The sequence below is a fragment of the Pinus tabuliformis genome, chromosome 8, assembly GCF_031772625.1.
Source record: "Pinus tabuliformis cultivar Carrire ecotype Pingquan chromosome 8, CPIR1, whole genome shotgun sequence".
Classification (NCBI taxonomy): Eukaryota; Viridiplantae; Streptophyta; class Pinopsida; order Pinales; family Pinaceae; genus Pinus; species Pinus tabuliformis.
In genome coordinates this window covers 344,456,155-344,481,652 of record NC_142294.1, presented here as the reverse complement: position 1 = coordinate 344,481,652, position 25,498 = coordinate 344,456,155, and the positions used below count along the sequence as shown (strand labels likewise).

The following is a 25,498-nucleotide window of genomic DNA, read 5'->3' as shown; positions in this document are numbered from 1 at the left end:
AACCACTAACATAAAGGGAGAAAACAATAGCGAAATCTAGATCAAATGGAGATACCTGCCACTATATTTCAGGATCTACACTCTCATTCAAACCCCAGAGATCAGACAAGATACATGTGCCTAGATCAATCTTCATCAAGCTAAAATCAATGGTTGAAAATAAAATTATACAGAAACATAAATCATCTTACAGCACTTTCAGAAGAGTAACACCAGCAAGATTTTTAACCCCAAAGTCTTTCTTTATTGCACAAAAAATGACTACAAAAGAGCTTCTTCAGCACAAGACTCACAGACCTAATCTCCTCTCAAATGACCCTTAGCACCCTATTTAAAGGAAAAATTCCCAACGGCTAATTCGAGTGATCCATGTCAAAACGATCTCGACCGTCGATGAGGATCAAGACATCTCTTAATCTCATCCGTCGAATTTTTTAATGCATTAAAATTGAAATTCTGCATTTATTTACTCAAAAATATTATTGTTTTATTATTTTTAGGTTTTTACTTTATTTTATTATTGTTTACTTTTATTTAAATTTTTATTTTTCAATTATATTTTTTTTTTTTTTTTGATTTTTAATTTATTTTTAAATGGATCCTCGAACTTAGCCTTTGGAAAAATCACCTAGGACCTAGGACTTAGGACTTATGAGGGGATTAAAACATTTTCTAACCCTCAAGACACTTTACATCATGACTTTTACAACTTTACATCTCAAGGGGGAGAACCCATTTGACATAGACCCTCATAAACCACCCAGTTCTGCGACACAACTATAATCTAGCAGATTAACACACTAGGATTCTCCTAAGATTCTAATGACAAAATCCATTCCGGCTTTGGGGTTAGGCTGAAGGAAAACTCTGCCGATCATAGATCGGTGAGACAAAAAACCTTCCGGAACGTAGATTATCACTAGGAAATTAGGTCCACCTAGGCAATTTACATACACGACTCATATATGCTAAGAATATTTACAATTCACACATGCAGACAGGGTTTACAACATAATATGATCAAGTCGATGATGATTGTCGAATGGCACGGACATGTCGATCAAGCGCTATCCCTTTTTGCGAAGAAAAGGGGGTGTACTGCTATGGGTAGTTGACACGTAGTGGTCAACATCTGGCTCTACTTGGGGACACGTTGTTGCACTGTAAGAACGTGAGAATCCAGAATCTGCATCCACGCAACACACAACAAAACATAAGTAGCGTTAAGCACAGGAAAGATATAAGCTCTTCATTTATTAACTATCTAGAAAAGCAAATCTAATCCTAAAACAGAAATGAAAATGCTGAAATGACAAGGAGTAGGGTTAGAAATACAATACAAAGGATGCCGCATGGCATCAGATGTGTTCAATATAGTGTATACTGAGCATTTCCTGCTTTCAGGCAAATCTGTCGGCTGCTTGTCGGATGTGCCATGTCCAATTCTACATATGGTAGGACTTTTTCCTATCCGAAAATCAAGCTGCTCGCGGCCGTCTGATGCAGCAAATATTTTTCTCATTTTCTTCCTCTTGCGCTTCTTCTTCCTGGTAGGCTGTATTATTGATGACGTGGAACTTTCTGTTTCAAAGCTCTTAGATGAAGTATGTAAGATATGTGTGACATGTCTTTCTTCATCTTGCATCTGATCTTTATCGTTTTTAAGCTTATCTGGATCACCTTCAATTAACCACCTTTCGATCGAACCAATGACCTCCTCATAATAAGATGGAGCTTGTTGCAGCAAATGAGAAGGCTCCTAATCTATTGATGTTTCCTAGTTTCTCTCATCTTTAATCCGCTATTGAAATTTATGTACCTGTATTGTAATGGCATTTATCTAGCTAGAATGCTCAACTTTCATAGCATTGATTTCACTGGCATGATCTTCTTCCATGGTCAATAACTTTTTCTGAAGACATATCTGATTAGCTTCCATATCTTTTATTACTTTATCGTCCTTTTCCTTTATGGTCATTAAGCAATGCTGCATAGAGTTTATCTCTTCCTTATGATTTGCTTGCATGGTCGTCATTTTTTCCTCTAAGCCTGATAACTTGCTTTGCATAAAACTAATTTCTGTGTCATGATTAGTCTTCATGGCCTCAATTTCCTTAGTATGCTGATTTTGCATGACTTCTATCTCCCTATTACGCTTTTCCAGGTGGGTGCATAAAATTCTCACATCATTGGCGTAATTAGTTTGATTGATCTCCATATTTTTTACCAGCAGCATTAGTTCTTGTATAATTTGCTTATGATCTTCCTTTTCATTGTCAACACTGTTTTTACAATTTGTTCCTACTTTTCCACTATGATCTGCAATGGTACAAGTGGATGGCAAATTATGATATGAAGCATTGTCTTGAAATCTTCCATCGACATCTGGACCTTTTATAAGATTATTTTCATTCTGTTGCACAATTTTAGGGGCAAAGGCGAGCTATCTGGATCACCATATCTATCTTTAAAAGCATCGATAATGTCTTGCAAAGAAGTGAAGGGATCTTCAGGACAACTATTAAACCAATTCAAAGCATCATCTTCTAAAGAAAGGACAAATAGACGCATTTTGACATCTTCATGATTATACTGAGGAGATCTACAATACATGATCATTATACGAGTAAACCAGCCTAGATGCTTTTTAACAGCGACTGAATCACCACCCGAGAACACAGGTAATTTAGAAATGGCCACCTCTGAAATATCATGGCGAACACCAGTAAAATGACATGGTTTAAACGAATAATCCATGATGAATAATAAGGGATCAAATGGATGATAGAAAGAGATCTCTGCTCAAGAAAATTAATAAATGAAAGAAGTGGAGTCGCCACTTGAACAATGAGTCAAATTCTAGGATCCAAAAAGTAACCAACAAGCTGATATGAGAGAGGCTTCTTGTCTGGGAAAATGAAAAGAAATGGAGTCGCCACCCAAACAAGAAACGAACTAAAGAGAAGTTGTTGATATGACGAAAGATAAAGTGATGAAAAAGATCCAAATGATGCCAAAAAATGTTGAATTTGCCAGCTCAAAAGCGAGATGAAAAAGAATGATGAGAAATGAGAATATGAATGTCGCTGAAATGCCAAGGACAGAAAAACTCTATCCCCAGCAACGGCGCCAAAAAATGTTGTCGCACAGATTGTCACGACAATGCTCAGACCGGGGGCTGTCACCCTAATCCCCGATCTTTCCGTTTAAGCCTATCTCCCGCGACTAAGGGGGGTAGACCCTATGAGATAATGAAGACCAACTGTGGACCAGTTGGGTTGGGAGACACGAAGAAACAAGCACTAAATTGATTTTGTTAAGTTAAAAGACCAGTGCCTTATAGAGTTAATGATTAAATGATTAGATGAACCATGTAAAACAAACATTTATCCTCAAATAGCCCGAGCAATGCAAGATACCCAGTAAATTCACAATGCCTTAATAGTGATCAGCGATTAAAACTCAATAACGATATTCCAGCAATTAAAATTTCGAAAGATAAATGCTTTAAACAACCACGTAATTCCAAATGCTAACCAGAGATCACATTCATATAGCTAATCTTTAAATGATCATTCAAGCATATTTAACCACATGAAAATGATAAACATTAATCCCACATCAAAAATTTAGCCTCAGCAAAAAAGATATTTCGCAAACATGGCAAATCCTTGAGGCAAGACTGATTCTGGCAAAATATTTCCAAATTTTATTTTATTTTTTAAATGAAAAACTGATAACTCAAATCCTAAATCTAACTCTAAAAAACAAAGTAAAAATCTAAAACTTTCAAAAAAAAATATTTATTTTTTTATTTTTTTAAGTTCACCAAAAAAAACTCTACAATCTAAATCAAGCTAAAATCTAATTTAAATTAAAAGAAAACTTTTTTATTTTTTATAATTTTATAAATTTTATATTTTTTTATGATTTTTTAAATTTTAAAATGAAACAAAAAATCTAATCTAAAAGCAACCCCTTTTTTTCTTTTTTTTTTCTTTTTTTTTTTTAATTCGAAACAAAACTAACTAAATTCAAAACAAAATTAAACTAAACTAAAAACCAAAGACAAAGCCTAAAACTAATTCTAAATGAAGTTTAAAACGGAACAAAAGGAAAATCAAATTTTTATTATTTTTTTATTTTTTATTAAAGTCTATCTTTTAAACAAAATTAATTCTATTTAAAAAAAAAAATATATATATATATATATAAAAAATAAATAAATCAAGACTAAACAAAAACTTAAAACTTAAGGCTACACTAACCTAACGTAAAGATTAAATATATCAACTCTAAGACTAACTATGCCTAAAACAAAATAAAGCACTAACACTTGAAATAAAATCGATCTAAAAATCTAAACAAAAGAAAATTTAAATCTAATGAATCATAAATGTAATGTAAATAAAACATGAAACGTATAAAATAAAAATAAAAAAAGAACTAAATCTAAACCCTACCGTGCATAAAAGAACAACCTTTATTTGTTTTAATGTGCGTTGTGTGTGCAGGTGAACTCCACGGAGGATGCAAGATATGGATCAGAGCAACTGTGCCTGCGGAGAGGGAATACACGGCTGGTGATAGCTGCGTGGAACTATGGCTGAGTTTTTTTTTTTTTTTTGATTGCAGGTTTGTGTGGGACGTTGAGGGACGCAGTTGCGGCAGTTCAATGATGGAGTATGACTGCGTGGGAGCTGGAGCTGGCGAGGCAATGTGGAGCTTGGAGGCTGCGTTGCGGATATGTTGCAGGTTGATAGAACTGAAGGATGGCAAACGGAGGGATATGTGTATTGTTTGCAGATTTGAGAGCAACAGATTGAGGGCAGCGTGTGAAGGAATCGTTAATGATAGAGTCTTTATTATTTTGCTTGCCGTACAGGTTGAAAGCAATGAAGAAATGAGACAGACAAAATTTGTGGCAGCAGCGTGGGATGGGTTGCGTAAGGGATATGGATTTGCAGACAGCAGAATGGAGGGCATGAAGAATGACTGCGGGACTCGATAACTGCTTGGAAGGGGTTTGGAGCAGTAGGAAGTAACCCAGAAATTTTCCAGATTTTAAAATTCGAACCCAGATCACAAAAGAAAATTTCGAAAACAGAATCAAAATCTTTTTGCTCAGAAGAAATAGGCAGTCAATCTGCAAAACTTCCACCAGAACCTCTAAATATTTTCCAGGAATCTTAATAAAATTTTGAATCAGCTGCTTCAGATTGTGAAAACCCCACAAAATTTTTAAAATCTGTACCTGCAACTTGTAAAAACAAAAAACCCAGAAGTAAAATGTGCCAAAAATAAACTGAAAACCCTAAAACCAGCTAAACAATTTACAGTATTTACAGATCTAAGGCTCTTTAGTAGCCAGATTTGTCAATAATCACAGTAGTATTATCAGAATTTAATTTTAATGTGAAACACTTCAGAAAACCCTGCATGCATTCATAAAAAAATTCAAATAATAAGCCCGGGATCAAGAACTGGCTGAGCTCTTTCAAAAAACACAATCCGGGAGTTGGCTGGTTCAGCCGAGAACTTCCCCTAACGCCCGGTAATCTGAAAAAAGGATTTCCTGCACAGCTTAAAATCAACCACTAACATAGAGGGAGAAAACAATAGCGAAATCTAGATCAAATGGAGATACCTGCCACTATATTTCAGGATCTACACTCTCATTCAAACCCCAGAGATCAAACAAGATACATGTGCCTAGATCAATCTTCATCAAGCTAAAATCAATGGCTGAAAATAAAATTATACAGAAACATAAATCATCTTACAGCACTTTCAGAAGAGTAACACCAGCAAGATTTTTAACCCTAAAGTCTTTCTTTATTGCACAAAAAATGACTACAAGAGAGCTTCTTCAGCACAAGGCTCACAGATCTAATCTCCTCTCAAATGACCCCTAGCACCCTATTTAAAGGAAAATTTCCCAACGGCTAGTTCGAGTGATCCCTGTCAAAACGATCTCGACCGTCGATGAGGATCAAGACATCTCTTAATCTCATCCGTCGAATTTTTTAATGCATTAAAAATTGAAATTCTGCATTTATTTACTCAAAAATATTATTATTTTATTATTTTTAGGTTTTTACTTTATTTTATTATTTTTTATTTTTATTTAATTTTTTATTTTTCGGTTATATTTTTTTTTAATTTTTTTTATTTTTAATTTATTTTTAAATGGATCCTCGAACTTAGCCTTTGGAAAAATCACCTAGGACCTAGGACTTAGGACTTATGAGGGATTAAAATATTTTCTAACTCTCAAGACACTTTACATCATGACTTTTACAACTTTACATCTCAAGGGGGAGAACCCATTTGACATAGACCCTCATAAACCACCCAGTTCTGCGACACAACTACAATCTAGCAGATTAACACACTAGGATTCTCCTAAGATTCTAATGACAAAATCCATTCCGACTTTGGGGTTAGGCTGAAGGAAAACTATGCCGATCATAGATCGGTGAGACAAAAAACCTTCCAGAACGTAGATTATCACTAGGAAACTAGGTCCACCTAGGCAATTTACATACACGACTCATATATGCTAAGATTATTTACAATTCACACATGCAGACTGGGTTTACAACATAATATGATCAAGTCGACGATGACTGTCGAATGGCACGGACATGTCGATCAAGCGCTATCCCTTTTTGCGAAGAAAAGGGGGTGTACTGCTATGGGTAGTTGACACGTAGTGGTCAACAAGCTTGTCAATGAGGCCTTGTGCAAAGTCTATATTATGGAGGAACAAGCTGGAGCATTAGGATAGATTATCAAGAAAGGTTTTATCAAGTTAATTCACAAGATTATAAGTAGGAACTGATAGCAGATTGGAGACCAATCAACCTTCTAGATGTGACGTTTTTACCATATGCCCTAGAATCAAGATATTATAAATAGTAACTCAGTACCACAAGCAATTACCTTAGTCGAGATTAAACAAGGTAAGTCATACTTAAAACACAAAATCATATCCCACCTCAAACAAAACTACAGACAACAATAATACTTCCTACTCGTCCAGTATTATTTCTCTACAAATTCTATAGTATTCAATAAATTTATTTAATTCTTCAGCATATGTTTGAACTTTGTTTAATGGATCATATATCCTAGTCCCATAGTGCACATTGCACACATCCCAAACTTGATCACAAACACAATTTTTATCTAGCATATTGAAGTTTTTTCAAATCAAAATTCTAGACAACTAGCAAAGATCCATCTTAACTCCAGATCTACCAAGCACCAAGATAAATCTATGTTAAAATTGGCAACAAGGGCCAAATTCCACCTTGGGACAGCTCATATGATGGAGATGATTATTGCATTGGATTCCTATTTTTGAGAGGTCCAAGATTGCTATAAAGACCATCTCATTCGGACAAGCAGAAGTGTGATTTTGATTTATTCTCTCACATGTACAAATTGTTTAGGTCGGCCTCAGCTTAATGTAGGCTCAAAAAGTCCAATGGATGTGTCTCTTCAGCCACAACAAAGTGTATAAATAGAAGAGACCTCACACCTCATTTGGGCATCATTCACTCACACATTCTTCTCTCTCTTCATCAGATTGGTTCGTATAGCTTTGGTATCTTCTCTCTCTCTCTCACACTCACACCTGCGGTCAAGACAGATTTTCTGGGCTAAAACAGAACCGAAATTTCAGATTTTTGACCAGCATTGACCGAGGTTGTTTTCACTGAATTTGACTGTCTTTAAGGGCAGAATTTCGCTTTCTTGAGGCCGCATTGATTGGCATGAAAATCAAGAAGTTTGGGGTTGTTTGACCAGCATTGACCGCAGGGCTGACTGTTGTTTGACCGAGTTTGACCAGAGTTTGTGGGACTGTTTTGGGTTGACTTTGACCTTTGCTGGAGGCCAAATTGGACTGCCTTTGACCAAGCTTCAAAGGAGGTGTTTTGCTGCTGATTTGACCAGCGTTGACTTTTTGGTTAGGGCTGAAGTTTGACTGCAGTTGACTACAGAATTTGACAGGGTTGATTTGACTTTGTATTGGGCTAGTCTATTTGACTTTTGTACTCTCTCTCTCTGCTGAACTATTGAATAATAATAAGAAGATTTGATCAAAGGGTTTTCCCCACATTGGGGTTTTTCCCTGGCATCCGCCAAATCTAGTGTCCTCTTGTCTTGGCTTGTCTTTTGCATTTGTTTTTATGTTCTATCTGCATTTATTGTCAATGTGATTAATGGTTGATGTGATTGCTACTGGAAATAATTGGATATTGTTATTGGGTTGCTAAAGGAACATTGAAGTAAATTGTGCTAAGCATAGAACATACCATTGTTATCTAAAATTAACAAACTAGTATCTAGAGAAGTAAATTGTTTTATGATTTAAAATGGATCTAGGCCAGTTGTAATCTCAAAGTCTAACTCTGATAACTCTCTTTTTATCTCCTTATATAGTAGTTTTTATATTAGGTGTGCATATCAAATCTCTCTTTCATATATAGAGATATTTTTATTTCCTTTTATATCTATATTTGGCTGATATACAGCATTACTATTATTATATTTTTTTAAGCTGACAGGTGAATGGAAGAATTACCCATGCGACGACAACTCTATCATACTGATGAGGATGCACCTCTCTACTCTCACTGCAATAAGGGTATAAAATAATAGCCATGTCTATCATACTGATGTAGATGCACATCCCTACTCTTAGTGCAATAAGGGTATATGTTATGAATAAAAGATATTAAATATAAATAATGATTAGTTAATTAGTAATTAGGTTGAAGAAGCATATCTAAATGGGACATGACGTTCCATGAAGAGGCACATGCCTAGTATATAAGCAGGCCCCTCACTCTCAATTGTAATCATCATTCCTATTCATACATTTAAAATATATTCTTGTATACTCAATGGAGATCTATATATTCCAAGTCTTCTGGAGCACTTAACCTGAAGATCGAACTTTGTTTGCTTCATTTGGTATCAGAGCAATTCGATCCTCTTGCCGCCCAACCACTGCACAGAGCTCGTTCTCTGATCCAGGTCCTTGGCCATTGAAAGTCGTCAACCTTGTTGTTGTTAAAGCGTTTTGCTACCAGTTTTGGAGATTCTCCATACTGCTGACAGGCCTTTAGCCATTAGAAGAATTTAAACAAACAAACAAACAAACAAAATCATATACAAAAATAAAATTATATATATATATATATATATATTTTAAAAAGGATTGTATTAAAAATATATATATATATATATGTAAAATAAAATAAGTTAAAAAAAAAAGGAAGAAGAAGAAGAAGAAGCAGATACATAAAACAAAGGATTATATATTAAAAAATAATAAATAAAAATAAATAAAAAATTGAAACATATATAACGTTAAAAATATACAAGAAAAAGGACAGTAAGTCATCCTGGCCGAGCACTTATGACAACCACCACACGTAACCGTTGTGGAGAACCACCGTAGTGCCACCTTACTGCTAACCTCAATACATTGCAACTCGAGCACCTTACACAGCCAACAGCAGCCAAATTTTCCCTCTCGGCCGAGCAATTTCAGCCACTATAGTCGTTTTATCACAAAAAGAAGCCTTCAAACTCTGCGGGAAGAATCAACCTTGACCCTTCTCAAGTTTTCAACAACAACATTCGATTAGCAAGTATAGTCATATCATCTCTATAGGACCTTAGTTGAAACACTTGGGATCGAATGTTGGGAATGCAACCAAGCGTGGATTTATCAGTCAACAGCCCATACTTTCGACCATCGTTACCACCTTGCCGAATAGCAAATTCTGACTGTTCATTTTTTGTTTTCCCGATTCTCGCGTTTCCAGACTAGCCACAAGAGTTGTTCCACCCACCGTTGCGCCCTCTTCCCACCGCATCAACAGAGACTTAAAGTTTGAACCTAGCTGGGCCCCACCCTCACCATAACAAGTCGTTGCCTGTCCTTCCAACAAAGCAACCCAAGGCCAAAATATGCCAACCCGTGGGATTTAGTAGCCCCAAGCAGTCATCCAATTACAGTCGGTTGAAGCACTTATTTTATTATTAAATTGATATCAGAAAAATATATCTAAAGAAAAACAAGGGAGGCGACTCTACCTTATGAAAAGCAATTAGTGATTATAAATATTATAAGAGAGTGATTATAGTAACTAAAAGAAAAAGAGAGTACGCTTTAATTTAAATTTACAAAAAGGTATTATATAAAAAGTATATATTATTGAATATATATATGAAAAGAGGAAGTATTATAAGGAAAGGAGTTATTATTAAACCTTAAAGCTCATTGAAGAAAACTATTATACTCCTAAAAGTATATAAAGGGATATTTTGAAGTACTGAAGAGAGATATTTGAGGAAAGCAAAGGCTATTGGAGGAATCTTAAGAAAGTTCATCTTGACAAGCAAAATGACATCTAAATCGGAATTGAAGGAAGGAAGATTTCCAGAAACTAAATATAACTATGCCCTATTCCTATTTAGAATTAAAGGGTCTATTGCGGGAAAAGATGTTACTATCGCTATCTCGCTAGCCGAAATAAAAATTATATAAAACCTAAAGTCGCAAACCAATTAGTGATTCCCGAGTCAAATATAATTGAAAATTTTGACTGTTTTAACAACAAAATATATGACATAACCAATTTACAATTAAACGTTGGAGATTATATATTCGTATCACAATTCTCAGTTCAAACACTATGGAGGGATCAAGGTGACATTATTTTAGGTTCACCTTGGATGGAAACACTTGGTTCCTTCATCCTGAATACGAAGAAGAAGTTTTTTGACATTTTCTTACAAAAATAAAAATAAAAAAATAGCACTACAAGATGTCACCGTGAAGTCAAATTCAGTAACATCAAAAGACATCCAAGATATTTCAAAAGTAATTTTTCAAGAAGGTAAAAAAGTATTACAAAATATGCAAAATGAAATTAACAAAGTCACTGCTGATAGAAATGAAGAAGTCTTGCAATTTAAGGATCATAGCGAAAAATTACTAACACAAATTAAGAAGCTTAAGAAGGACAAGAAGTCATTAAAAGACAAGTTAGAACATTATATTCAAGAGGAAGTATCGAAGCCACCAATCGTAACATCCCCAGTTGAAGATAAAGAAACAAATACCGAACTAGTCAATAGCAGAACTCAAGAAGAGGATCAATCAGTTGAAGGAAAAACACACTCACATGTTACAATTCAGATGATGAAAATTCCAAACGAAGATTGTGTACCTAACTCAACAACCGTAGTACCAGAAGGAAATCAAAAAATTTCCACACACCTAATAAGGGAAAGTCAAAAAAGTTTCCTATCGACATCCGAATCATGAGAGTAGACAACTCAACCAAGCTACGTATCGGGACCATTTAGAACAGAAACGACAAACTGATGTTCCAAAGAATATTGATGTAACCTCAATCCAGTCCTATGATGACAATTTGTTACAAAATTCCAGTGATCAGAATATTCCACAGAAGATTAATCTAGGATGGTTTGATTCCTTCTCAATGCGACAGTTTTGTTTATCACTTAGACGATCATATTGTCTTGCTTCGACGAAGATGACAATTCCGAGAGAAGAAGACATCCGAAGCAGGAAAAAAAGATCAGGCCTTTCATCAGTAAGCTTTGAGGACAATGCTTTTTTGAGGAGGAAGGCAATGTTATGAATAAAAGATATTAAATATAAATAATGATTAGTTAATTAGTAATTAGGTTGAAGAGGCATGTCTAATGGGACATGACCTTCCATGAAGAGGCACCTGCCTAGTATATAAGCAGACCCCTCACTCTCAATTGTAATCATCATTCTTATTCATACATTTAATATATATTCTTGTATACTCAATGGAGATCTATATATTCCAAGTCTTCTGGAGCACTTAACCTAAAGAACGAACTTTGTTTGCTTCAGTATAAAAAAAATAGCCAAGACAATTGCAGCTAGGAATTGATGCCTAGCATACAACAAGAACAAAAATTCTTCCCAAAGATAATCTTGATAGTCTCCTCTTAGCTTGGGAAACTGTGGATTCAATTGGAAAATCTGGATGTGTAGCCATCTTTCTGTAAATAAACTTTGATAAAGCTTAGGAGACACTTCAGTGCCATTTTATAATTTACATGATGAATTTTCTAGTTTTGGTAGCATGTAAGACATCCAAATATAATTAGGCAATGGTAGAGGGACAATTGCATTAGTAAGATGGCCAACATCGTCAATCTTCAAGGATCCGTCAGGCAAGGGTGTCCTCCTATGCCCTTTGTCTATGATTTCACATCAGATACTCATAGGTATTAGAGGATGTCATTATTGGATGCCACCAATGTCTCCAATTTATACATGTAGATAACTCTAGCACAACTTATCTGAGAAAGATGACGCCACATTTAAAACCCTTCGTTCTATTATCTATAACAAGGTATGTCAAGGAAAGAGTGCAAAGAGGCATGAACGATACATATGGTTCCCTTATGAGATTGCAAGCTCTGCTACTTAGAAAACTACATATAAGAAGATCTAATATATGCAATGATCTTTATGTCCTTGACCAAAATTTGCTCCTTTTCAAGTTTCAACCATAGAAAAGCTTCCAACTTTAAGGGTGTACCATAGGAATAACTAACTTCAGCAAAATAAATTTATTACCCAAAACAACTTTTGATGCTCATCAAGCACCAAAACTAGCTTAATGAAAACATTACTTCGTTGTGGTGGACCAATTTCAAAAACATATCACCACATAAATGCGTATCAGGCCTCCAAGAGTTCGACATCATTTGAGTGATTGCAAGAATTCTCCTAGATTCTTAGGTGGATATCAAGTAAAATCAACCTGAACCAATCCAAATCAAGACTAAGGTATTATGTATTATACTTTACAACAACATAAAACGAGAATTCATTACACAACTAATGGTGACCAACGAACAAAAATATAAAATAGAATAAAGCATCAAGCACAACCATATCATCAAAAACAACCATTAAATTGTTGGGAGAATGACATAATGATAAAATTATGTTGTAGAGACTATTAACATCACCAATAAATTCCCTTGATAGATGAAAGTCATAATGAAATTGTATTAATAAATCAAAAGTAGGCAAGAATTGGTTAAAGAAGCACACCTGGGAAACCCACATTCAAGAATCAAAAAGACATAACAATATCATGAAAAGCAGTTTACCCATAATTTGCCAAAAAATCTTCAGCTCTTATGAATCACATGAAACTTGAAAGTTTATATAATAGAGTACAATTATAATCCTCAGAAAAATCTAAACCAACTTGTATTAAAGGCGAGACTACATTTAGAAATTGAATTGATTCCTAAATCCTAATTACATTATTGTGGTTGACCAGCTTTATAGATGTTAAGGATCTTAGAATGTATAAATATAACACATGAGAGCGAGAGGAATCATTCAAGCCATGCATGTTTGTTCGACCTTTACCAACCTCAAATTACCACTCACCTAAGCATGTAATGCCTCATCCAAGGATGTCGCCAAAACCCAAAAAATTTGGTGGATAAGTATTCAACTTCATATTGGTAACAACTATTATATCTTATGAAACTCCAGCATTGTTTTCAGAGTGTCTTATGTGAGATGCCTAGTTCCAACAACTTAACATTGTAATATTTACAGTAATCATTTCGCTTACTCTAGAGATGTTGTCAATTACTCAAGTAGAATTGTGGGCAGCTCACAAAAGAAACATTTTGGGCATTCAAAACCTAAAGATAAGTATTCTACTTAATATTAAGTAGAATCTCTCCTGGAATGCCAATGTTGAGAAGATGAAAAGCTCTACAAGAAACAAAATCAGTTTGCTAATTCATACTGGAAGACTTAGAGATACTAAATATAGTCAATTTAACATTTCTAGGACATATTAGAAAACAAAAAAAAAAAGAGTAAAGGACCATAAGAGGGCATATTAGGGTATAAATGACTCATAGAGTGAAGGGAGGTGGCTCTTGAATCGAGATTCAGTAGAGTATCTGCCAATAAAACTCCTCAGCTTCTCATTGTAGAGACTACAAGGGAGCAGGGCAAACTGGAATTTGAACTCTTATAACCTTCGTGACTAAGAAGCCTATTATCACTAAAGAAAAAGTCAAAAGAGTACCTAGAATAGTTCTGGAATAAGTTATAAATGTTCAATATCAACGAACACATCTATAAAAGTGTTGAAGTTTGTAGCTCGAGCAGGTACTTCTGCACAGGCCTTGTGTCTAGGTGTGCAAAAGTTGCCCACATCGCCTTAGAACACTTGCTCTAGGTTGAGCAAGTTGTTGATGTAACTTAGCCTAAGTTTAACTTAGGAAAAAACACATATTAATATGTTGGCTTATTGAGCTAAAATAAAACTTAGGAAAAGTAAATTATTTACTTTAGTGAATAAGTTTTAATCTTAGCCATTGATCTCAAGTGAGGCGAGATCTAATCTCGACCATCAATCACTTTGAAATTAGGGTTATGGTTAGGATTAGGGTTTTGGCTCAATGTAAAGTTATAAAAACAAGGCTAAGGTGAGGAGAAGACACATAACAACAGCACAAGGTTGAGACTCGAGAGCGGCATCTCAGTGAGAGTATGTTGGGTCTAAGAGAGTGCAGAGTGGCTAGAGATCTAGATTTGCAAGAGAAAGCAGATCTGTTGGATCAAATCCGGCATATTGTAATCTGTTATTTCTCAGCTGGGCCATTATCCTAGGACAGGATCCCAAGTAAATTCCAAGTTTTTATTAATAAAGAACTGATTTGTATGGGAGAAATCTGTTTATGATTCTATGATTTAGATCGTAATTTACTTCCGTTGAATATTATGTGTTAGGAACTTAGCCATGTATTTTCTCGGTAATTAATTGCTTAGAACTAAGCACCCGATGTTGGGTTCATGTAAATTCTAACAAGAAGAAGCCCCAATAATCTAAGGAAAATATCCAAGTTAGGTTATGCAGGCATAAATGAAGTTTGACAGATGCTAATGTTTTTCTGTGACCCTGTTGGAGCCAGGAAAAGGCCACTTGCCAACCCAAGCTGGTGGGTAGCAAGCACATGACTTTGGTTTTGTTGAATTCGACCATTACTCAGTCTCATCTTGACATGATTGGTGGTATTTATTGGTTAAGGAAGAAAGAAATACTAAGGATGGGATTAGTAAATTGAGCCTGATTTTTATTGGCTCTTAGCAAATGAAGCAACCTAATTGCTTAGTGTCAGATACTTGGACATCTTCAAATGATAAGCTTTAGTGGCTTTCAGATAGATCTTAAGGTCGGAGGATCCGCAGCATAGCTTTATAATCAAATCTCACTTATGTCCTATAATAGTGAGTCCCAACATATGTCACAATGAATTACTATGACTGACTGAATTAGTATTATGGGAATACCTTCAGGATGGCTTGAAATATCTAATAGTTGAATCTTCGTTGAAGGAGTTGGAGAGAAGAATGATGAATGGTCACTTTCCTAGATTCGACAGAGCTATTGTGGAGGGTTAAACTTACTGCCAATCAAGATGCATTTACTGAAGAAACTGTGGATGGATTGGTTGCCTGAAGGATACAACAAACTGTTTGTTCATAGGCATCACAAGCCATGGGATGCATACAGCCCTAGCATAATTTGCAATCAATTTATGGAAGTCTATATAAAATTTAAGGGACATCATTATGTTCTGACAAAATCTAAGATCACTGCGCAATGCTACTTTGCCTTTAATGCTTATCCCAAAGGTAATTTGGGGAGACAAATCTTGAGATCTCAGGCACAATGGAATGACTGTGGAGAATGCTCAGAGTCAGTAACAAGCAGCTATAGTCACCAAAGTAAGGAGACTTTGTCATTTAACATTATAATAGATTTTAAAAAGTGTTATCTGTTATGCTTATGGACTCAGTCACCCAGTTTCAAGTTGTTCCTTGAAGTTTCTCTAGTCACCCCAAGTCCTTTTTGAGTCACAGTCTCTTATCTAGTTATCCTTCTGTAAAAATAGAATAAGTTCTTCACTGGACTTGCAACAGATATACAGTACTGGAGCATTGACTTTCCCCTCATTAGGCTTTAGCAGACTTTCAAAGCTACAATTAATTATTAAAAATAAATAACAGAATGTTGTGTTAGCCTCCTATTGCAATAGGTTTCATATTTCATGATTGATTGTTTTACATGCCAAATATGTCATCTTTTCATGCTGCAAGGTTCCATATTTCCAAGAAGTTCCATTTTGAAGAATCATACCATTTTTGAAGAGTTTTACAGTTAAGGGAAAGCCACACAGCTTAATCTTGGCTTCCCTAGGTTTAAATTACTTGTTTTAGAAGATAGAGAATGAATATCTGTCCAAACTGTTTAACCTTGGCAGATTGTTAGATAGGTAGAGAAATTAAGGAGCCCAACTGCTTAATCTGGGCCCTTGGAAGAGATAAGGGTAGATTTAGATAGGAGGGCAGTCAAAAGAAAAGAAGATAATCAGGGTCTGCAAATCTAAGTGCACCCATTCAGAAGGATAAAAAATAGTAGGTAAGTAGGCTGGGTAGGCAGTTTTGTGGTTGCAGAATGAGGATTTGTGATCAATTTTGTATTTCAAAGTGTTTATCAACTTCAGATCACAAGTACAAATTTTCCCTTGGAACAGCTCAAGCGAGGCATGACTAACTTCCCCTTCTTTCTTCTCCCAAATCATTCACTAATTTCCCCTATAAGATGTTAAGATCTGCTTGATATCTTTAAAAGTCATCATATTCCATAACATTTGCCTAAGTAAAGATCTGCTTTGCTTAAAGGTACTCATATTTCTTCTGTAAGTCCTATTTCCCCTTTGTAGCCTAAGATTTCTATCCTTAGCGCTTTCTAAATCAAAATTCATATTAATTTCTAACTTACTATGTAAATCCCTATCTATTTCCCCTTCCCCTATTAAAAATACGTTAAATATCCTCCTTATATACATATTCCCTCCCCTTGGCACTTTAGCCCTATAACATAAGTTTGGGGAAATGCTAAGTTCATTTGGGGCTTAGCATTAGCCCTTCCGCGTTTTAACCTGGAGTTAGTTTAACCTCTGGTTGAATTAACAACCGCCCCCTCCCCTCTCTTACCCATAAACCTTAATGTTTTACCCTGCGCACTCACATTTTCGGGTTTTGTTTAATTATTTGATTAAACTCTACCCCCGGCGCACAAACCAAATAAAACCCACATTACCCACAAACCCAAAGTTTTGACCCCCCCGCCACATAAATAAATCAAATATATGGCGGGCCCCTGTACACTAACCTGCCACCAGCTCCGCGCTCCGTCAGCCCTCCGATCCGCCCTCCCAGATCCGACAGCTCTCGGCGATTTCGGAGCCACCCTGACGTCCGACAATTAGCGTCCGATGGCACGGCGGTTTTGCCGTCGTACAAAGGACGCGTGTCCGCCTTTTATTGCATCGGAAGGGCTCTGACACATACCGCCCTTGTACAGAAGGCGATCCGATGAAACCACAAACCGCCTTCTGTCTCTCCGCCCCTGACGTCAGCACCACGTCACTGCCACCGCATCTGCCTCCGTCCCTACGCTGCCACCGTGTCATGTGCCATGTCGTCAAATCAGTGAACTGCCACGTCGTCAAACCAGTCAACTGCCACGTCACCTTGTCGTACTGCCACGTCACCCTGCCGTACCGGGACCTGCCGCTAACGTCATGCTGACGTCATCACAGAAAAGGCGCAAAGGGCGAAAATCGCGTCAAAGAGTACCCGAAATGAGAAACAGAGGCATTTTTCAATTCGGGCACTCTTTGACGCTAATCGCGCATCGAAAACTGCATCTGTTTCTCGTTTCGGGCACTCTTTGACGCGATTTTCGCCCTTTGCGCCTTTTCTGTGATGACGTCAGCGGTGGGTCCCCGTACAGCAGGGTGACGTGGCAGGGTGACATGGCAATACGGCAGGGTGACGTGGCAGTTGACTGGTTTGACGACGTGGCACAGGACACGGTGGCGGGGTAGGGACGGAGGCAGATGCGATGGCAGCGACGTGGTGCTGACGTCAGGGGCGGAGAGACAAAAGGTGGTTTGTGGTTTCATCGAACCACCTTCTGTACGAGGGCGGTATGTGTCAGAGCCCTTCCAATGCATCGCTAAGAAAAATTGCTCAAAATGGAGAGCAGGCCCAAAAAACGCAAATTAAAAGCCAGCCTCAGCCCAGCACAGTTATCAGGTTGCATTCCTCCGCCATTATTTGACAGGATTTCTTCATGTATGTTCATATTCAATCGGCCAGCGCCGATAGCATTCTAGAGGCCACGAAAAGCATTTGCAGCAGTTATTTTTGCCTTGAAAGGGCAGAAAAGGGGCGATTTGACAGTTTCAAGCATATCAAGGGAGAGAAAGTGGCCCGATTCAAGTGTTAAAGAGTATCAGAGGAAAGATAAAGCCCAGATTCAATAAAAGAGTATCAGTGAAGCAGCAAAAAGTATCAGATCGGCAATATCAAAGCAGGTGAACATTAAAGGCCTCCATCCAAGTCAAAGAAGCAGTAAAGGCCATTCAAAGCTCATCGGATCGAGATTAGTGCACATTAAAGCCGCCTAAAAAGCAGCAGAACCACCTAAGAGGTGCGGATAAGAGATTAAAGGCACAGTTATTGCAGAAACACTGCACCGAGCCACCAAGGACACCATATTAACTCATTTTGATGCAGCTGCCTCCAGCACAGCTCAAATAGATATCTTCTTGCATTAATTTCAGGACAAGATTAGATTAAAGAACTCATTTCCCTCAGATCTGTTTAAGGTCTGTTGTAATAGATATTTTTGGATATTTTTCTCTATATAAACCACCCTAATTCATTGTTTAAAGGGTTGGTTGGTTGATAATCCTCATTCGAGACTTGCGTTGTATATTTTGAGAGCTCTATAATCAAAGATTGTTGGGATGCTTTGGATGAAGAACTGTTTGTTGTGTTATTTAATGGCCAAAGAGTGACTGTGGAATTCCTGTGCTACTACATGGCTCAATAAGTGTCTTCTTACCTCTGTTTACAGTTTATATATGTTTACTCCACCATTGTGTTACCATCTAAATAGCAAGAAAGAAGAATAGCTTAGGCTTTGCTTGACTGCACTCTATGCTCAGTTCTTGTTATTTCTATATGTTTTCTTCTGAAACGGTTATGAAAATGCATACTTAAATGATCATGTTTACCATGTTTCTTTCACATATGAATGTTATTTAGGAATTCTTGACTGCTCCTAGACAGACTTTCATTCACCTTCCCTCTCTGTTGGCTAATGAAAGATTCTTAGTTGCCTTTCATCTCTGACCTTCATTCCAGCTTGATATTGTTCTATGTGTAGCTATCCTGCTTCGTATTCCTCTTGTGACCAAGAAAATGCAACAGCAAGCCCTAATCCATAACTCCATGCCCAATGGTTTGAACTTCTCACTCTATGCATCCCAACTCTGCTTGAAAACATCATCCTTCCCACCAAAATCAAAACAAAACCCATGTACACCATAACTAGCCTAAAATCAACCCAAAACAAAGCTAAATTCTAAAGAGAGAGCCCTCTCTGACCACAGGTAGGCTAGGACCTGCAGCCCAAAGATTGGTTTGTGGTTACCTCGGTCGTATCCCTTCAGGAGCCAAGGGACAACCTGAGTGATAACATGTTGTACAATGAAGGAAAACTAAATCAAGCTTGAAGCAACTAGTCAACTAGCAGTCACTGCAAAAATTTTCAACTAGTGCAAAAAAGAGATCTTAACATTTTATCCACAAACAAGCAAGCTCTAACAGAACCTCTCGACTACAAAGCAATGGAGTTTCCTTCTATAAACAGTGAATTCTCCGCATATATTGACCTAAAATTGAGTTTAATTTCAGTATGTACCTTGTAGCCCATCTGTAAATACTAAAACTCATCTAGGCAGTATTTAGTGAGAAGAAACAATCCAATTTACATTGGGAAGCAGACCTATCGCTAAGACACTTATTTATCCCCAAAATACATCTAACTGGAAAAACTTCTTCATGGATATAAAACATTTCAGCACAACGCATTTTATTCAACTGTAAGGAACTACAGCAAGGATGAAAACAAAAAACAAAAAAATCTTCATTTCTCCTAGTCACACGGTACTCTGCACTTATTACGTATCCACTCCACACTTATTAATTACCCACATTACATGGGCGGTCAGCCACGTACGAATTATCATTCGCCGCAGTTCACCCACTCACAATTTCAGACCAGGGGCACTCTCCAAATCACATTCCTCCAAAGTAGGATGAACAGTTAAGGCTCATTCATTCATGTCTGCCTACCCCAAAGAAAAGAAAAGCGCTGTCCGTATAGACATCGACTCATTCCCCTTATTAGGCAATAAACTACACAGCAATTAGGATAAATAAACCACACACAACTTCAAAAATGAACAATAACAAACCACACAATGCAGAGCTTAATCTCATTTATTTATGTTCCCAGGCTAGATGTCCTGACATAAATTCCCCTGCAATCACATGGATTTGCTTGATTGCACATACAAAATCATGTCAACTTGAAATTCCGCAACAGTTAAAATGAAATTTTAAAAAAAGGGGGACATTATGTTTTAAAATTTTCATGAATTGGGTTCATGAATTCTGAATTCATTAAGATTTCCCTACAAACTACTTTTCTCGGCAAGATTCCTCCATGAATGGGATTGAACCCTAGAGATAATCGGCGTATAAAGATTAAAAGTGCAAGGGAATACCTCCCCTGTTAAATTCATCGTAACTGCACGGATATTTCTTCCAAATGATCGAGATAAAATACTGTGATATGCACTGACCTCAGTTGCTTGGAGAATCTGCCTGGATGATGTATAATCGCTACTCCATCGACTGCAGAGTTGGGCGAATAAGCAGACGCCTGTGGTCGTTGACGAGGACAGAAGCTTTCAGAGTTGGGAATGGATTTCCACCGCTTTAATCACACATGCGTCCTCTTATTCCCTGTCCTGAAAGGAACGATTCAGCTATTTAAAAAGTTATACAAAGTGCTTATGTGGTGGAGTGAGGAAAGGGCGAGCGGCTTCAAGGTGTCTCCGAATTTTCGAAAGGTCAAAAATAGTTGTTATAACCGTTAATAGTATAAAGTGGTATAGTTTGAAAGGTATATATAATTATGGAATTAGTCATTTTGGTGGTCTAGAGTATGTTTATGTTTTTTTTGTTTGGTGCATAGTTTTTTTTGTTTGGATATAAGGAAATAGGATAATTATTTATTATTCAGAGATATTTGGCAAAAGTAAAAGCCTGCTCCTAATAATCTAGTAGGTAATTATAAGTAGTTTGATTTTATTTGAATAATAATAATGAATCAACATGTATTTGCGGATAGCAACTAATGATTGTCCTCACTCTTGATTTGACAATTAACTTATAATAGGATTTCCTTCTTCTTCTTTTTTAAATTGAGTAGTCTAATTATCAGGTGCATTATATCTACATCTAATGGCTTATTCTATCTATAAGACATTCTGGAGGGTTTTCCAATACCTTTTCCCATCAAAATTGCCTAAAATCTAAAAGGGATTTGTTGGAATCACAAGTTTGAGTAGTGAACTCTACACAATCTCAGTGCTCTAGAAGTTTTTCAACATGTTGAATTCATATATACAATCAAAAACTCAATTTAAACAACAACAATAAAGATTTGACAAAAAAAATCATTTGTCTCATTCCAACCAAAAACTCCATAGCATTTAATAATTAAATAATGTCCTTCTAATATAATATGAATATAAGTCATCTCATTCTAGTCAAAAACTCCCATGCATCTAATAATTAAACAAAGCTCATCTAATATAATATTAATATAAGTTAATTAAAGAAAAAAATCAATATACTTAATAATTTAAATAAAATGAATTTGATTAATGTAACAACAATTACTTTGAATTATGCATATATTGTTTATTCAAAAATTAACTTAATTTATAAATTCACTTTATACTATTAATATTAATACTTTTAATTGTGTCAAGGGATGTTATCCAACCCAGTATGATAGAGATGTTGTAATGTAATGTAATGTCCTATAAATATTTAACTCGATCAAAAAAATCAACATAGATTCATCTTAATTATGAATGTACTGAGCGCCAAGAAGGATCAAATCTCTCAAAATGCAAACATTTTTTTGAGTGCAAAATTTAATGAAAGGTTTGCATGTTGAAATATTTGATTCCTTGCTGTTGGTATAATCGAACTAGTTAATATAGGTGTAGTCTAACTTATAAACGAAATAGACTTTTTTACAGGAATGCAGAACAATTTCAAGAAAGAATGTGATTTTTTGTTATTTAAAATGCATTTTTTAATGTATAAATGGATTCAGCACCTGGAAAAATGTCAATGTACAACATTCACACTATTCGCTGGAACCAAACTTGCTTGGACTTACTTCGAATTGCTAGCTTCTTGACGAATTATGTGGGCGGTTCGAAGGGTGCGAGTGAGGATCGGGATAAATAAAATGTGGATAGATATGTCCATTGTATAGTGTTGGTACCCCATCGGATCCTTTAGTTCCTTTTGAAAACAGAAATACATGGGAAGTGGTACTTGGGAGAGTCGCTCGACTATTAAGGGTCAAAAAAGTCATTTCGTCTATAAGTTAAACTACGTCTTTAATATATATATAATATGAAACATAAATTATATATATATATATATATATATATATATATATATATATATAGTTAGTTAGTTAGTTAGTTAGTTAGGATGAATATATATATAGAGTTAGGATGAATCTATATATATATATATAGTTGACATCCAAATATTTTATTTATGATTCACTTTCTACACATTAAAATGTTAATACATGCTCCATTTATATTTGAAAATAGAAAAATATATATTCATAGGGCACTCTCTTTATATAAAACTAATTTTATATTTTCTAAAATATTATATATATAGTTACATATGAACTTTATATTAAAAAATTAATGAATTACAAATCTCTCTAAATATATTAATAAAATAAGAATTCTCTCTCTCTCTCTATATATATATATACATGCCTTATATAACTACGGATCTACCAAGTGTCCAGAAGGATCAAATCTCAAATCTTATAAACCTCAAGCTCAAAAACCACCCAAGTCCATTTTATCTTAACTACCCAACAAAAATTAATTAAGACAAAAAATAACGTAGAATTTGTATTTTTAATATATAGTTATTTTTATTTTTATTTCAAATTTACCTTAACTACCTAAAAAAATTGATAAAAACAAATAATAACGTAGAATTTGTATTTTAACATAGGGTTATTTTATTTTATTTTGAACGAGTTAAAATGTTTATATAACATAACATCACATAACATGTTATGCTCTTGACAGGAATTCCAAAATACTAGATATGCAAAGAAATACAACCCAGAACGCAGAAGAAAATAAGAAAAAACAGCAAGTATTTTATTATTCAAAGATAGATGCAATGATCACTTGCCTCTTCGAGGGGGCAACCTCCAGCAGAGCAGAGCTCGATTACAATGAAACTCGATGATATTTCCCTTCTAACTACGATTATTTATATTTAAATGACCTCCAACAACCTAATGACTAGTGGTCCTTTGCATAACTGGGTTAGCCACTTTATTTATTAATTATGGCATTTTTGCAACTAACTGTGGTCCCTTTCTTAAATGTGGGTCAACCACTTACAATTATTAATACGGGCTTTATTGACTCTTTAACTAACTATGACTATGACTTGGCCCATTGCATTTATTACATAAATAAAGGGGTTAGGATTGGACCCTAACATGCCCTCCCTCATCAAAAGCAGCCTTGTCCTCAAGGCTGAAGCTGCGGAAACTGTTGAAGAATAGTGGTTGGTTCCCAGGTCACATTTTCTAGAGAGGTGTCTTTCCACTTGACGAGGACTTCCTTGATCGTACGGCCGCATAGATGTCTTTCACGAGTATCGAGGACCTGTTCTGGTTGGAGCCAGAGTGAGCCTTCCTCATCCAATTCGAGTAGACTGGTTTGAATTCTACAATTGTTCCCCACCACTTTCTTAAGGCATCATACATGGAAGACTGGATGGATTTTTGAAGTTGGTGGCAAGGCTAGCTTGTAGACTACTGCTCCAATGCGCTGAAGTATTTGATGAGGTCCATAGAATTTTGGAGCTAGTTTCTGGAAGCCCTTTTCTTTGAGCGATGTTTGCTTATATGGTTGGAGTCGTAGGAACACCTGATCTCCTTCTTGAAATGTGTGCTCTAAACGATGCTGGTCAGCCTATTCCTTCATTCGATTCTGAGCTTGATGGAGGTTATCTTTGAGACGGCCTAGCCTGGTGGCACGATTATGTAGGAGTTGATCAACTACTTGCACCTTAGAACATCCAGGGATATAAGAAATAGGTGAAGGTGGGAGTTGGCCATATATTGTTTCATATGGAGTCATCTTGGTGGCTTTATGATAGTTAGTATTATACCACCATTCAACTAAAGGTAACCACTGTACCCATTGATGTTGCTTTTCTGATCCAGGTGGCTCTAGAGACACACACAAGACAAAGAGGGCTTATGGAAGTTCGAAAATCAAGTGATCATAATGCTTTTAAACTAGGACTAGAGTGTAGATCTCGTCGTCCTGATCGCAACGATGTGAACGGTTCGTCAAACCAAGCTTGTATGCGAAAGTTAGAAGCAGTCAAAGTTCAAGGTTGAACGGGTGACTTGGCAAGCTTAAGGAAGACACAATTTCGCCGAACTCCGACCACCGGATTACGGCCAACTTTTGATCAAAATTGTGGCCTCATTAAAATGACTCCTACGCTCAAATTTCGGAAAATTCAAAAAAAAAGGCTATAATATTAAAAATTAAATATATATATATATATATATATATATATATATATATATATATATATAAAGGGGTGTGGTGGGCCACCACCCCACGCCTCTCCATAACACAACGTAAGCATTAATAGAATCCGATGGGAGTTGAACCAATGGCCAGCGAGTCAGCCAGCCCCACCCACGTGGCGGCCCCATGTTGAACACCCCAAAACCAACGCCAACCGTAAACAACAAAGAAAGAAAGAAGAAAGAAATTATTTTAACATCCACGAGGCTAAAGATAGCCTATGGGACAGATTGCTTCTTCATCTGCTTGATGTATTTGACCCTTTTTCTATGAAGCTTCAAAATAAATTCTCCTAGCTTCTCGATAAACCCCTCGCTAAATAGATTATCCCAAGAGCTAGCTGCCATCATATCTGCATAACTTTCTCTGTTGTCTTTGAAGGCCTCACATTCTAAAATGAAATGTTTTTTTGTTTCCACTTTTCCGGAAGAACAAAAAATGCATACCCTTTCCTCCCACACTTCCTTTGGCCTTTTCCAACGCCCTGTTTCACAATGGAGTTGATGAGAATTAGTCGTTAACTGAG

The 25,498-nt window shown here is 36.1% G+C and overlaps 1 protein-coding gene across 1 annotated transcript in view; it reads right to left on the bottom strand.

Moving 5' to 3' along the window:
* The window catches only part of LOC149235550 (putative WD repeat-containing protein C2A9.03), a 98,178-nt gene extending 77,080 nt beyond the window's left edge, over window positions 1-21,098 (bottom strand). Inside the window, exon 1 of the mRNA XM_089372139.1 lies at window positions 20,869-21,098. The gene's annotated coding sequence lies outside the window, so the exon portion shown is untranslated. The remainder of the gene's footprint in view (window positions 1-20,868) is intronic.
* Between the last annotated feature and the right edge of the window lie 4,400 nt (window positions 21,099-25,498).